Source organism: Vulpes vulpes, chromosome 1 (genome assembly GCF_048418805.1).
Source record: "Vulpes vulpes isolate BD-2025 chromosome 1, VulVul3, whole genome shotgun sequence".
In the NCBI taxonomy this organism is placed as follows: domain Eukaryota; kingdom Metazoa; phylum Chordata; class Mammalia; order Carnivora; family Canidae; genus Vulpes; species Vulpes vulpes.
In genome coordinates this window covers 143,731,997-143,746,855 of record NC_132780.1, presented here as the reverse complement: position 1 = coordinate 143,746,855, position 14,859 = coordinate 143,731,997, and the positions used below count along the sequence as shown (strand labels likewise).

Genomic DNA, 14,859 nt, shown 5'->3' with positions numbered 1-14,859 from the left:
TCAGAATAAAAATAAAATAAATTTCATCTACGGTTCCATCAACTCACCAAAACTTACAAATCACTATTTAAAAACTACAAAACTTGGGCAGCCCGGGTGGCTCAGGGGTTTAGCGCCGCCTTCAGCCCAGGGCCTGATCCTGCAGTCCCGGGATCGAGTCCCACGTCGGGCTCCCTGCATGGAGCCTTGCTTCTCCCTCTGCCTGTCTCTGTCTGTCTCTCTCTCTCTCTGTCTCATGAGTAAATAAAATCTTTAAAAAATACAAAACTTTAATAAGGCTGCCTATGAATTTCAACTCTATTTCAAACTGTTTCCCCAGAGTCTGTAAACGAAGCTTTAAACGGATACGTTTCCAACAGAAAGTAGATGGAGGGGAAAGCCTTTGGAAAAACGAACAGGGAATTTCAGTTAAACCCCGAATAACTGGATTAAACTGAGTTGTGAGGTGGCCCCTTCTTACAGCATTTCCCGTCCTCTCCGCGCAGAAATGAAACTGAGGGCGGCCGGCGGGCCTCGGGAGCCCAGTGGGTCTAACCAGCGCGCGGGCTGCGCAGGTGAGGGGTGGATGGACACGGCGATTCACGCGGCAGATGAAAGCGAGTAACTGGAAGCGGGCGGGATGAACAAGGTTGGCCTGCTGCCCAGCGGGGCAGGGCGCAGGGCGCAGGGGGCGGATCTGACCGGACCCAGCCTGAGCACAGCACCCCCCGGGCACGTGGGGGTCCACCCCCCACCCGGGGCGTGTTCAGTCCACCGGAGGCCGCGGGTGGCGGGACCCCAGGCCTTGGGCAGCCGAGGGTGCTGGGTGCGCCTGGGCGCGCCGGCCTCCCAAGGGGGAGGCGGGTGGCCACACGCTCCTCCCCGTCCCTCCTCCGGGTCCCTCCTCCCGCAGCGCCGGGGAGGGCCCAGCGGGCGCGCAGCCCACCCACCCCGCGCCCCGGGGACTGCGGCCGGCAGAGGTCCGCGGCGCCGGCGGCGACCAGCAGTCGGGCTCCGCGCGCTCCGGCCGGGGACCCTGGTTCCGGCGAGCAGCTCAGCGCGGCGCCCGGGTGAGGAGCGAGCGCGGGACGCGGCGGGAGGCCGATGGGTGCGGGCGCGCTGGGTGCGGGCGCGCTGGGCGCGGGGGGAGGGCGATCCCCGAGCGGCCGCGGCCACCGGCTCGGGGAGACTGGGGGGTCTGGGGGGCCTGGGGGAGGCTGCGGGGAGCCTGGGGGGAGTCTGCGGGCCCGACCCGGAGCTGCGGGGAGCCTGCGGGGGAGCCTGGGGGAGGCTGCGGGGAGCCTGGGGGAGCCTGGGGGGAGTCTGCGGGGCCCGACCCGGAGCTGCGGGGAGCCTGCGGGGGAGCCTGGAGGGAGCCTGCGGTGGAGCCTGAGGGGCCCGACCAGGAGCTGCGGGGAGCCTGCGGGGGAGCCTGGGGGAGCCTGCGGGGCCCGACCCGGAGCAGCGCCTGCCGGGGGTGGGGGGGGCCGGCTCGCTGTCCCTGCCCACTCGCGACAGCGCTGGGACCTCGGCGGGGAGGGTGACAGGATTCGAACCCACTTCTCTCGGGCGTTTGCCCCGGAGGCGGCAACCCTCACCTACGAATTCAGCGCAGAGAGGGAATCAGGCCAGGGGCACGGGGAACGCGGGGAGACTTCTTATCCCAAGCCTCCGCGGGGACCAGACAGAGGAACACCTCTCCTTGCGGAGGAGCCCGAGCCCAGTTCGGAGCCGCGGTCGGTCCTCCCCGGGATGGAGCGAAACCGAGCCTGCCTCGGCCCTGCTCGCTCGCCCGCACCTCCCAGAGCTCTCCCACCGCCGGTCCGACGGGATCACAACGCCAAGTAAGGGGAAGCCTGCTTACAAAAAAAGTCAAAGAAAAACCGGCTGCAGAGATCTTTGCCTTCCCCATCACACTCCGGAGCTCCTCGTAGAACTTTCTAGCTTGCAGAAAGGTCAGGCTGGCAATCAGGTCTGTGGTTCTTGCGGTTGCTGCAGAGGTGATGAGGAAGGAGGGACAGGTGTGCGGGGCTCGCCGAGTTTTGAAGGACACACGAGCTCAGGTTTAGGAGACATTTGCAGTAACAAATCAGTCTTGCGCAAATTACCTTTGACCCAAGTGAGGATCCTCAGCTGGGAGACTGGTTTGCTGCTGCTGCGCAGGAGCAGGAAAATGTATCCCTTAAAGTGTTGAAGATCCCAAAACGCTCCGGACCACATCTTGGGCTACCATTCAACTCAGGGACCAAGGCATTAAGTATTGGCCACCACAAGGCACCGGGGGAGCCCCTAGCACCCCAGCGGATTTCCTCACAGAGGGAATTCTGGTGATCCCCTAGAAGCGGGTGAGAGAACCTACCTCCTAGGCATTTTCCAGCTAGCACTCACAGTGCATGTCCCTTCCCCAGACATTCGCCCAGGACTTGTTGCTGTGGATGCCACTAGTGATGCTCTCTCCTGGAATGGGTCCCTTTGTACTCAGGGCTGACACCATGAGTTGTGAGGGATATAAATCTGGTTCGGCCACTCATTTAACAGTTGAGAAACCCCTTCTGAGGTGTGGAAGGGCTTGCCCAGTGCCCCAAGGCTTTCTGGGGAAACAGACCCCTGGGCAGTTGGCTCCTCATTTCCTAACCCTTGTGTGTCTGTGTCTTTGAACTTAAGTAGTGAGGAATATGCATTCCCTACCAAGTGAGGTTTTCGGCCTCAGACATTTAACCATCCTGTTTGAGACTCTCATCACAGAGCATTAAGGAGAACTCCAACTAGGTACCCTAGCAGCAGAAGTGGGACCCCTTAGGAATGTCAGCTGGAGTTTAGGAATCTGCCTATTCATTCCAGTGACACCCCAGGAAATGGATATTTCCTGGAAAGGAAGGTGATCATCAGGCTATTGACACTTTGATTCATCTTAAGGCTGATTTTGTTTTTTCAAGACCCATAATTGGCTAGACTGACCTCTTGAGACATTGAGAAATTACCATGAAAGTGAAGAATTGAAGAGAAAGTATTCAGCGAAGAGCACCTGAAAGGGAACATCTAATTGTAAAATCACGTTGTCCCAGAATTTTGAGGAATCTTTGTAGTTTGAAGGAATGGGCAACAGGTCCTTACTGCCTCTTTCTGTGAAGCCAGGCACGTGTTATGTGCCTTCACTGTCACTTTGCTCCATTTTACAGGTATGACTCATAACACTCTAATAGAAACAGTCTAATATATATAGGCTTGTAGTTAAAAAAAAAAAACAACTCAGCAATTGAGCAAGAAAAAGCCTGTTATTAAGAATCAATACTGATTGGATTAAGTGGGCTAGTTGATCCTTAATACAGGTTTTGTTCATGCCTTCATTGACTTATTGAGCACCTACTATGTGCCTGACAGAGCAGTGGGTAAAACAGATCTGGTCTCTATTTTTATGGAGTTTACATTTCAGAATCAAGGGATGAACAAGGCAAATTCAGATAGTATTGGATGTTTTGAAGAAAAGGAATCAGAGTGCTGTGTGTGGTAGAGTACTGTAGTGTGTGTGTGTGAGAGAGAGAGAGAGAGAGAGAGAGAGAGAGGGAAAGAGAGGTGGACAGGTGGGAGGGGCCCCAGCTTCTTAGATTGCTTTTTTTAAGATTTTATTTGAGAGAGAGCGAGCATGCAAGAGAGCAAGAGCAAGTGGGTGAAGGAGCAGAGGGAGAGGGACAAGAGACTCTGAACTGAGCCCTGTAGCCCAATGAGGACTCAATCCCATGACCCCAAGATCAGGACCTGAACAGAAACCAGGAGTCAGACGCTTTAACCAACTGAGCCACCCAGGTAGCCACCCCCCTCCGCCCTTAGATTGGATTTTAAAGAGAGATTTTTTTTTCTTAAAGATTTTGTTTATTTATTTGAGAGAGAGAGAGAGAGAGAGAGAGAACAAGAGTGGGGGTGGGGGACAGCAGGGGCAGAGGGAGAGAGAGAAGCAGGATCCTACTGAGCAGAGAGAGAGCCTGATGCTGGGCTTGATTCCAGGACCCTGAGATCAAGACCTGAGTCAAAGGCAGACGCTTAACTGACTAAGCCACCCAGGTACCCCCTAAGGAGAGATTTTTCTAAGATGACCTTGAGATGAGCCCCCAGAATATCGACAGATTGTTCTGGTACAGGGAACCACAATCAGATGGTCCTGTCAACAAGCTCAATGTGTTCCAGGCATAGTTGGAGGGCAGTGTGGCTGGGGGAGTGAGGTTGAAGGCCAGTGGCCAGGTCATGCAGAGCCTCGTAGGCTGAGGTATGCCATCTGAACTTCAAGTGGAGTGGGAAGCCAAAAGCACAGGCATAATGTGATAGATTTATATTTTTTCAGAGGTTACTCTGGGTGCAGTGTGACGAATGGATCATAGGAGAAGAAGAGCGATAAGGAGACTTGCTCCAGGTTGATTATGGTGACTTAGCAAACCGTGGTAGCAGTAGGTGGGCAGGAGCTGTTTGGGGAAGTAGAGTGGGAAGTCCCTTTATGTTTCTTTCTCAGATTTCCCATCTGAGAATGGTGAGAATGACACCATCCACTTATCTTATAAAAATAAATAAGCTAGTGATTATGCTCTTGAGGGTAAAGTAAGACCTTATAACTATTACTTGCTAATAGTGTGTTATTTTGAATTTCCTGTGCTTTATTTTCAAAAATTTTATAGTGAACTTAATTCTTTTTTAAAAAAGATTTTTATTTATTTATTCATGAGAGACACAGAGAGAGAGAGAGAGGGAGAAACACAGGCAGAGGGAGCAGCAGGCCCCCAGTGGGGAGCCTAATTCAGAACTCGATCCCAGGACCCCGGGATCACGACCTGAGCCAAAGGCAGATGCTCAACCACTGAGCCACCCAGGTGCCCCTAAACTTAATTCTTTTTACTTATTCTATTCTTTATAATAAATTATGTTTATCATACATAAAAATATTTTGATCTGTTCAGAAGATTGGGAATCTTAACCCAGAGTTACCAGTGAAACATACCATCATAGAATGAAGAGGAAATAATGCTAAACTAATAGCTGGCTTACTTTTGGGAATTGAATGCCATTAGGGTAGAATTCAAAATAAATTATCTGAATCTGGGAATGGTAAAAGAAAGTTCAAAAGAAAGATAGCAGATTTGCCTTTGTCCTGGGTATGTCTGTGTGCAGATATCTGAGTGCAAAAGATCTGTTGATAATTGAAAATCTATTCATGGCAGCAGAATTTCTGGGAGGGCTGTGAACCAGAGTTGAATAGGATCGTTTCCCTTAGTGAAGCATTCTTTCTCACAGGGGACTCTTGAACCTTCTTGACCTTGATCACTGACGAAATTTTAGAGGGTCAGGCAAGAGTTTTGAAGCTGTTTACCAACTACGTTAGGGATGACCTTCTCAGGGACAGGACACTATCTACCACAATGAGGCAACCCTATTTCTCTTTCCTGCCCCATTTTAACATGCAACTTGTCATGCTGTTTGGAAGAAAATAGAGGTCCTTCCTCATTTATGTTGTGTGCAGTGGAGGATTCTGCTCTTGGTGACTTAATGGGCTCCTGGTTATCCTCACTCGCCAGACCCCATTAATGACTGATGGGCCAAAGCATCCGATTTCAGTTCAAAGTGGCCAGTCTGGTGATTCAAATTGCAGACAAAATAATGACAGGGTTTGAGGGATCTGTGTAGTCCCTTAGGGTTGAGAGTGGTTGGGCATCTTTAAAGGCAGAGGTTTCTTGTAGCAGCAACTAATTATTCTGTTTAACTTAGCTAATACTTTGAAACGTTGAATTAGTGCCATCCTTTAAAAATCAGTGGGTTTTACATAGAAATATGGTTTTCCAGCTTTTCTTACAAACAAAACAAAATAAAATAGATCTAGTAACATGGAGCTCTCAACCATAGATGGCAGCATCAACTGGAACAGGGTGGTGGCGTTCCTTTTCAGATGGTCTCCTTTGCCACGGTCTCCACCAGTGGTTTTTCTATCTTGTGTGTCTTGTTTAGCTCACTTGAGTTAGCTGGCTGGCTTCTGACTTTAAACCTCAGGTTTAGAGCTTCTAGTCCTGCCTGTCCATTCCCCTTCTACCCTTATCTAATGGAGCAACCTCTTCTTCATCAGTATCCTTGCTGGGAGTCCGCAGGCCTGCACTTAAACTGCTCCTCGGATAGAATATAGTAATTGTTGAAAAGCTCCTGCTGTGGAGTTCTGTAGTCGAGGTTCCCTTATGTGCCCTTTTCCCGTAGCACCATATCGGTCATGTGCCATGTGGGTCTTCCCCAGAGTAAACATCCCTGGTTCCTTGAACAGCTCCTCATATGACTTGTTGCCTTGTTCCCTCATCAGTCTGGTTACTGTTCAGTGGGTGTCCTTTTGAATAAGCTTTCCATTGTTCAAACCCTTAAAACCTGACCAGTTCAGTGAGCTGTGGTTCAACTGGTATGGAATATTACCGGGATGCTTCCAGGATGGCAGCAAACTGTCCAGGGACCTTAGATGACTTTTAACATTTATGGCCTTAAAGCTCAATAGGACACCAAACATTTGGAAGCTGGATGCAGATGAGTTTCCATTTCCAAAAGGGGAGCAGAATCAATTAGTTTTATTTTATTTGCAGCTGTTAAGTACTTATCAATGCCTGTTTTATTCAGTTACTCCCACAATAAGGAACTGCTTCTTAGTTTACTTTTTTGACCATATCTCTTTTCTTGGATTGTGAAATGATTACACAAGAGTTGTATCTACTGTGCATGAGATAAGAGGCTTTACACACTTTTGCAGAAGTCACTTGAGAGTTCTACATTTGAGAAAATGTTCAGATGAAGTTTTGATTCTCTTAGCTAGTCTGGTAGGGAGAAAATAATATTAATAGAGCAGGTACTAGCTCTTCTCTTTCCACGTTTCAGTATCAGCAAGTATGAGGCAAGAACTTTTTGCTGATGCTTTTTATTTATTTATTTTTAAAGATTTTATTTACTTAACTGAGAAAGGGAAAGCAAGAGACAGAGCACAAGCAGAGGAGGAGAAGGAGGAAGAGGAGAAAGAGGGGGAGGGGGAGAAGCAGACTCCCAGCTGAGCAGGGAGCCCAACGCAGGGCTCGATCCTGGATCCCAAGGATCACAAACTGAGCCGAAGGCAGATGCTTAGCTGACTGAGCCACCCAGGCAACCCTTGCTGATACTTTTGAAAAGGAGTCCTAGATCGTAGAAGAAGATGGAACCTTGGAGTTGGCCTATAGCCATGCACCCATCCTTTTTTCTAGCACCCCTGGCAGGGGACCACTTAGTAGTCCTTGAACCCTTCTCATGACAAAGGACCCTCTCCACACCGTAAGGTATACATCACAAACAATGTGATAATTAAAAAGGTCCTCTGTAATGGGGGCATCCACCTCCCTATAGCTGGTTTCAGGATGAAATAAATATTTCTTCCATATTAAACAAGGATATAGTTTCTCCAGTCTTCCTTTAGACCAGAATTCCTCAGCCTTAGCACTGCTGAGCTTCTAGGCCAGACATTTATGTTGTAGTGTCTGTCTTGTACACTGTAGGATGTTTAGCAGCATCCCTGGCCACAGCCCACCAGATGCCAGGCCAGTAGCAGTCCCCTCCCTGGTGTGACAACCAAAAATGTCTCCAGACATTGCCAAATGTCTTTGGGGTGTCCCAACTGAGATTCACTGCTCTGGGATGAAGTTTAGCTACTTTCAGAATGAAGTAAACACTGTTTCCTTATCAAATAAGATATAGTTGCTTAATGATACTGCTTGTAGAAAAATGCATGAAGTCATTTACCTCTAGTTATTAACAAGTTTCACTAGATCCGGAGCAGGAGAAGGAATGGGTACGTAAAGTTACAAAGATTTGGACTTTCAAAACTATATCTTTTGATAATTTTTGAATATTTTAAACATGAATATGTAACACTAATATAGAAGAACAACAAAATATATTACAACTTAAAAAAAAAAGTAACACATAGCTTAGAAATCATGGCTGGAAAATTGACAGTCTCTTGCCTTCATCCTGTTGTAAAATATTCAGAACAGAAGATTTTATCTTCTTCCTCAATCATTCACTTTGGTATTGAGTCAATTTTGAGATATTCAACTCATTTTCTTTTTACTGTAGTTGAAAGTGAATCAGCCATTATTTGTTTTCTGCCTTCATTCTGTAACTTTTTATGCTCTTAGTTTTCTAATTCTGCTGTGATGATTTATCACAAATTTGTTGGTTTATTTTTTATTTTTATTTTTTAATTTTTTAAAAAGATTTTATTTATTTCAGAGAGAGAGAGAGAGAAAGTGTAAGTGAGCATGAGAGAGAGAGCCAGAGGGAGAAGCAGACTCCCCACTGAGCAGAGAGCCCCAGGTAGGACTTGATCGCAGGACTCAGGAATCATGACCAGAGCTAAAGGCAGCCACTTAAGTGACTGAACCACCCATGTGCCCCTATTGGTTTATTTTATTTTTTTTAAGATTTGTTTATTTTATATATAGAGAGAACAGTGGGAGAGGCTGAGGGAGAGGAAGAGAAAGAATCCTCAAGCCAACTCCTTGCTGAGCCTGGAACCCAACATGAAGTTGGGATGATAGTCAAAATCAAGAGTGAGATGCCTAAATGCCACCTAATTCAGGCACCCCGCAAATTTATTGGTGTAAAGCAACACAACTTTATTATCTTACAGTTCCATAGGTCAGAAGTCTAACATGACCTCACTAGGATAAAATCAAGGTGTCTTTAGAGTTGCATTCTTTTCTGGAGGCTTTAGGGGAGAATCTGTCTCCTTACCTTTTCTAGACTCTAGAGGACACCCGTATTCCTTGGCTCATGGCCCCCTTCCTCAATCTTCAAAGCCACCAATTGTGGGTTGAGTTCTCACGTCTCATTACTCTGACTTCCTCTTCTGCCACCCTATTCTGCTTTATTTTTTTTAAGATTGTGTTTATTCATTTATTCATGAGACACACACACACACACACACGGAGAGAGAGAGAGAGAGACAGAGAGAGAGAGAGGCAGAGACACAGGCAGAGGGAGAAGCAGGCCCCATTCAGGGAGCCCGACGTGGGACTCGATTCTGAGATTCCAGGATCACACCCTGGGCCAAAGGCAGGTGCCAAACTGCTGAGCCACCTGGGGCTGCCCCTGCTTCTTTATTTTTTGTAATTCCAAAATGTCATTTCATTCTCTTAACTATGAAATAGAAAGTTGAAGAGATGAAACATTTCTAGATTAAGTATTTCCACCTGATTAAATATTTCTGGCAAAGCCATGCCATCTATATTGGAAATGCCCTACATACAAGATTGTTAATTTGTAATTGTCTAAGATCTATTTGTTCAAAGGAGAAAATGTCAAAGTTCCCATTATAGCATGTTTGCTTACTCACTGAAGGGCAGCAAGAGCTCTCAGAGGCACATGCTACCTGTCCATCTGGCTATGCAGGTAAATCCTCCTGGGAACACCAGAAAGAATGCTCCAGTTTCTATAAAGGGCCCAGCATCTTTTTATTTTTTTATTTTTATTTTTTAGTAATCTCGACGCCCAATATGGGGCTTAGACTCACAACCCTGAGATCAAGAGTCACATGTTTTAGTAACTGAGGAAGTTAGAGATCCCCATGGGGAGCCCAGTGTCTTCTTAGCGTATATTGGCAACATGAGATGGCAGGGGTGCTGGGCACTTTATGGGGAGCCAGATCCCCATAAAGTGCCCAGTGTCTTCTTAGCGTATATTGGCAACATGAGATGGCAGGGGTGCTGGACGCAGAAAAACGTTCAATGCTACGGCAGTCAGGGGCAGGTCCACATGTCACAGGGGTAAGGGGCTTAGCTCTCTGAATATGATGGAGGAAATGTATGCCACCAGTTTTGCTGTGAATTCATAAGCTGAGCAGTTTTAACAATGGTGGTGATGATAATGGCCAGCAAAGGTGCAGCAGGCCCAATCCACTAGTTCCTCCATCAGATCTGCCACCACATCCCACTTACCCAACCCCAACTGACCTGTTTGGGGTAGGTGGTCTCTGGCCACCTCAGCAAGCACAGGTGCATGCTGGTGATGGAGCTGAAGGAGTCACAGGCCAGGAACACCCCTAGGATTCAGCTCTTTATCTTGTCAGGCACATCCACACCTACTGCACTGGCCACCCTGCCTGTGCATCACAGGGCTTCACAGAAGCACTCAGAGAACATGGGGGGAAGGGATTGCAGGGGACTGGAGTGTCCACCACACCCAACCCTAGGCTCCTGGCCATAGCTTGGCCCTGCACCTGAGGACCGCACAAGACACACCTGGTCTCATGTCATAGGACCTTCTGTGGCCACTCTCCCTCTTCCACTTTTAAAGACCCTAATGATTATATTGTGCCCTTCTGGATAATCCAGGCTAATCTGTGTTCAAGTCAACTGATTAGCTACCTTAGTTCCATCTATAACCTTGATTCCCCTTTGGTGTGTGATGTTCTGGGGATTAAGATGTAGAGATTTGGAGAGTAGAGGAGTATCATTATTCCAGCGGCCATATACTCCCATTCCAAAAGTTCATCAGAAAGAATTTGAGGAAGAGAGTCCTGGTACTTGTGAAGGAGCCATTTCTCTTCTCTTTAGCAGGAACAGGAGACATAATTCACAGGCCCTAATCCCTCGTCAGGATTAGGATTTACACAGATCTACTCATCAGCTCTTAACAGAAATTCTGGACTCGAGTGGACATTTTGCATTTTTTGGTTTGTCTTTCATTTCAAAAGAGGAAATATTGCCTGATGAGAATTTACTAGTGATGGACTGGAACAGAGAGTTAGCAGAGCTCGGGTGTGATATAGAAATCGCAGCTGGGATTTAAAGATTTTATTTATTTATTCACCAGAGACACAGAGAGAGAGAGACAGAGGCGGAGGGAGAAGCAGGCTCCATGCAGGGAGTCCGATGTGAGACTTGATCCGGGTCTCCAGGATCAAGCCCTGGGCTGAAGGTGGCGCTAAACCGCTGAGCCACCTGGGCTGCCCTCAGCTGGGATTTAAAGAGCAAGTAGGAAACTGTGGCTTGAGGGATAGACATTAAGTACACAGAAGAAAAGACTTTAAAAAAAAAAAAAAGTCACCTCTACACCCAACCTGGGGCTGGAACTCACAACCCTGAGTCAATTGACTGAGCCAGCCAGGAGCCCCCAGAAGGTACCAGCATTTAAATAGATTTAAGTAGAATGTGTTCTCTGAGCACTCTAAAGCTCTTGTCTATCTGCTGGGATGATATTTTATCTAGTGGTCAAGGAATCAAAATAGAAGAAAATGCTTCTCAGGTTTTATAATTTTAAAATTATTGATTTTTTAAAGTAAATCTTCTCATGGATAAAAGAGAAAAACAGGAAGCATCTGCCTTTGGCTCAGGGTGTGATCCCAGTTTAGGGATTGAGTCCTGCATCAGGATCCCTCTGAGGAGCCTGCTTCTTCCTATGCCTATGTCTCTGTCTCTCTCTGTGTCTCTCATGAATAAATAAATAAAATCTTTTTAAAAATTATCTTTCATTTCTAAATACAAACTCTTTAAGAAAGATCAACTTTGTAAATGTTTGTTATCTCTTCTATATATTTTGGGTCTTGTCCTTATTGTTGTCCCCCACATACACATTTCTTCTTCTTCCTATCTTATATATCTGAGATCATGGCTAATCCTCTATATTCTCTCCATAACATTTTACTTAATATTAAACGGAAGTACTTTTCATGGTCATATGAACTGTACTAAAAATTCTTTCAAGATTATTTACTAGTAGTAAAGCATAGTAAAGCAGTATGTTTGGTTGCAAAAGAAAATGTGAAACATTATGGGAAAACCACCATAATTCTACAACCCTTATTATATTAATAGTCTTTTAGGGTGAATTTTTACACAGCAAAATCTTAGGATCTTTTTTCAATTAGAATTGCATTGTAAATGGTTTCCTAAGTTATCACGAATCGTTTTGTAAATATCATGTTACTAACTGAATAAAATCCCATTGATGACATTATGGTTTGAGGTTCTGTAGGGCTTCCCTTTGTGTATGTTGGCTCTCATAAATAGAATTGGAATGAACGCCATAGTGCATTGTATTCTGAGAGCTTTTCTTCCCTGTGAATACAATTTTTGTGTGTGCTGATCTCAGAAATGAACAGGTCAATGGACAGGGTATGGACAATTTAAGGCTTGCCATATTGCCTTCCAAAAGTCACGGTACCTATTTATATCCCCACCAGAACTGCTGACTGTGCTTTGATAAGTTTCAGGAGTTAAATAATAGGTAAGTCCCACGTTTCCCAGCTTTTTGTTTACCAATTACTGCTCTGTCTGGCCAGGTCCATCTTTCTCCTTGAAAATTTTGTATTGGCTGGTGGTGTCAGTCATGATCCTTCAAAGATTATATTTAGTAACATTGCAGCATCAAATGTTTCAGGGTCATCACCTTGGATTCTCCAGCTGTAAATATCCAAAGTCAATAGTATCCTTTTCAGGGACAGCCCCGGTGGTGCAGCAGTTTAGCGCCACCTGCAGCCTGGGGTCTGATCCTGGAGACCTGGGATCGAGTCCCACGTCAGGCTCCCTGCATGGAGCCTGATTCTCCCTCTGCCTGTGTCTCTGCCTCTCTCTCTCTCTCTTTCTCTCTCTTTCTCTCTTTGTGTCTCTCATGAATGAATAAATAAAATCTTTAAAAAATATATTATCCTTTTCAGCATCCTGAAAAGTTTGCAAACATAAATATAGATTTAGCTAACTCACATCCCATGGTTGAGAAGAAGGTCCTTTTCTGTAGAAAGAGAACCACGAAAGTTAACAGACTTCTTATGAATTATCCCTCTTTGTTTGGATTCAGAGGCTTCCCTTAGTCATCCTCTCAGATATCTCAGTGGCCATCAGAAGGTAAAAGAAAGCCAGTGCCTGAAAAAGCTGGGGACTTGCTGCCGTTGATTGTGGTCCTTTGTTCAGAAAAGCAAGAAGCACTATTTTTATTTTAGTAACATGGGAAATATTTGGCCACATTGATCTAGAATGTGTAATACTTCCATAGAGGATTGGTAGTCATTTACAATAGAATCGTGTGAAACAGCAAAAACAGTTTTACCTAAGAAAGAAAGCTAGAGAAATGGATTCAAAGCCAACTGTGTTGTAAAGATACATAGAACTTGTGCAACATTTGAAAAGGTGAAAGATAGTGGACATTTTCTGGAGCAGCTTCAATCAGTTTGGGTGAAGAAAATGGACAAGATTTTTTGGTGTTACGAAGTGACACATAAATTAACCCTAAAGTCATGATGTAAAGTGAGGGTGGTTTGGGGGCACTGGGGCGAGTGGGGGTTACCATCCAGGAGATCAGGTGCCCTTAACTGGGGAGGAATGAGGGCAGAGCCTAGGACTGAGAACTAGTCGTAAAGAGGAGAGGGTGAATGGTGGTCTGGAATTGGATCTAAGGCAGAGAGAAAGGCCTCAGAAGGAGGGTCATCCTGGTATTTCTGTTTTCCTTGGAGAAGGAGGTTTCTCCTCTTCAGTTGTAAGGAATAGGAGAGCAGCGCAAAGGAGAGTGCGTCCGTTTATGGAGCAAGACTTGAACCGAATGGGGAGAGGTGAGCTAAGGAGTAAAGAAAGGGCTGCCCTGGAATCACTGGGACACAAGTAGACTGAACTGTGGCCTGGGGGCACAACTGTGTTTAGTGAATGCACTGAGGCTCTAAACCCCTGTGCCGTACATCCCCTGTGAGCCCCAGACACACGGATCATCGGGCTAAAGATCTGGGGGAGAGACCCATCAACCCAGCTCAGTCTGCTAAGGATCCTCCTCTTGAGACTGTCAGCTCCTGCAGGACCTCTCCCTAGGAGGGCTTTCCGTGCTTTCTGGCACCGCACACCCCCTGGAATAGACCATCCTCCTTTGTGTCCACACCAAACCCACTCTTATCAAAATGTCTCAAACTCCAAATTGCACTTTAAGAACTCACTGGCTCTCTCCATGCCTCCTCGGCACTTAGCCAAAGCAGAAAGAAGGCAATGCTGCAAATACCCCATCATCTACATGGCATTCAAGACAAAAACTACTAAGGCAAAAGAACATATGACCCATGTATGTATTTAGAATAATTCATTTACAGAGTTTTGAATTTCAAGACTGAAATTTCCTCATAGCATTGAAGTCCTGGCTGCACTGTTGCCCTTCAGAGGGTTTAGGGTGCTCATGGTAGGAGCCAGCCAGACCTTAGCACTCACTGCCTAGCACACGGTTGGTACTTAGTAAATGTTTGAATGGATATGGGTCAACCGATGGGGCAAGTGCTGCTGGCTGAGGAAACCATCCAGGGCATCAAGACAGAGACACTCAGCTGGGTTATGGGGGGAATAAGGTGAAAGGCAAGTGTGGTGGCGCATACATACCACAAGTTGAATACATTAAGGAAGAATTTACATATCTTAGTAAACTTAAACTTATACATAGGTTATATCCTACATATGCTGTTCAATAAACCTACCTGGTTAGCAAGGGGCTCATAGGTATAGTTATTTCTCTTAAAATAAATGGTTTTCAAGTCTGTTCTGTTTTGTATATGTGGTTTTGTTCCATCTCCTAGATAAGGTAGGCCTCTCCCTACCTGTACCCACTTGTTCCCAGTAGTCTAGTGGTTCCCCACCAGGGGCAGCCTCACCCCCCAGGGACATTTGGCAATGTCTTTGTCTTTGTCACAACTCAGGGCTATGGGAAGAATGTCGCCACTGGCATCTGATGCATAGAGTCCAGGGATGCTGCTAAGTATCCTCCAATGCATACGCCAGTTCCCACAAGAAAGAATTACCTGGTCCCAAATGTTAGTGTTGCAGAGGATGAGAAACTGGGCAGAGCCAGAGCCTGCCCTACCCGAGCTGTCTGGGCCACTCA

The 14,859-nt window shown here is 46.4% G+C and overlaps 1 protein-coding gene across 4 annotated transcripts in view; it reads left to right on the top strand.

The window, feature by feature from the left end:
- Positions 1–909: 909 nt before the first annotated feature.
- PLA2G7 (phospholipase A2 group VII) overlaps positions 910–14,859 on the top strand; it is a 42,746-nt gene continuing 28,796 nt past the window's right edge. For 3 of the 4 annotated variants that reach the window (XM_072733447.1, XM_072733453.1, XM_072733442.1), the window contains exon 1: positions 910–1,049. The gene's annotated coding sequence lies outside the window, so the exon portion shown is untranslated. The remainder of the gene's footprint in view (positions 1,050–14,859) is intronic. The other variant, XM_072733434.1, reaches the window with a different exon arrangement.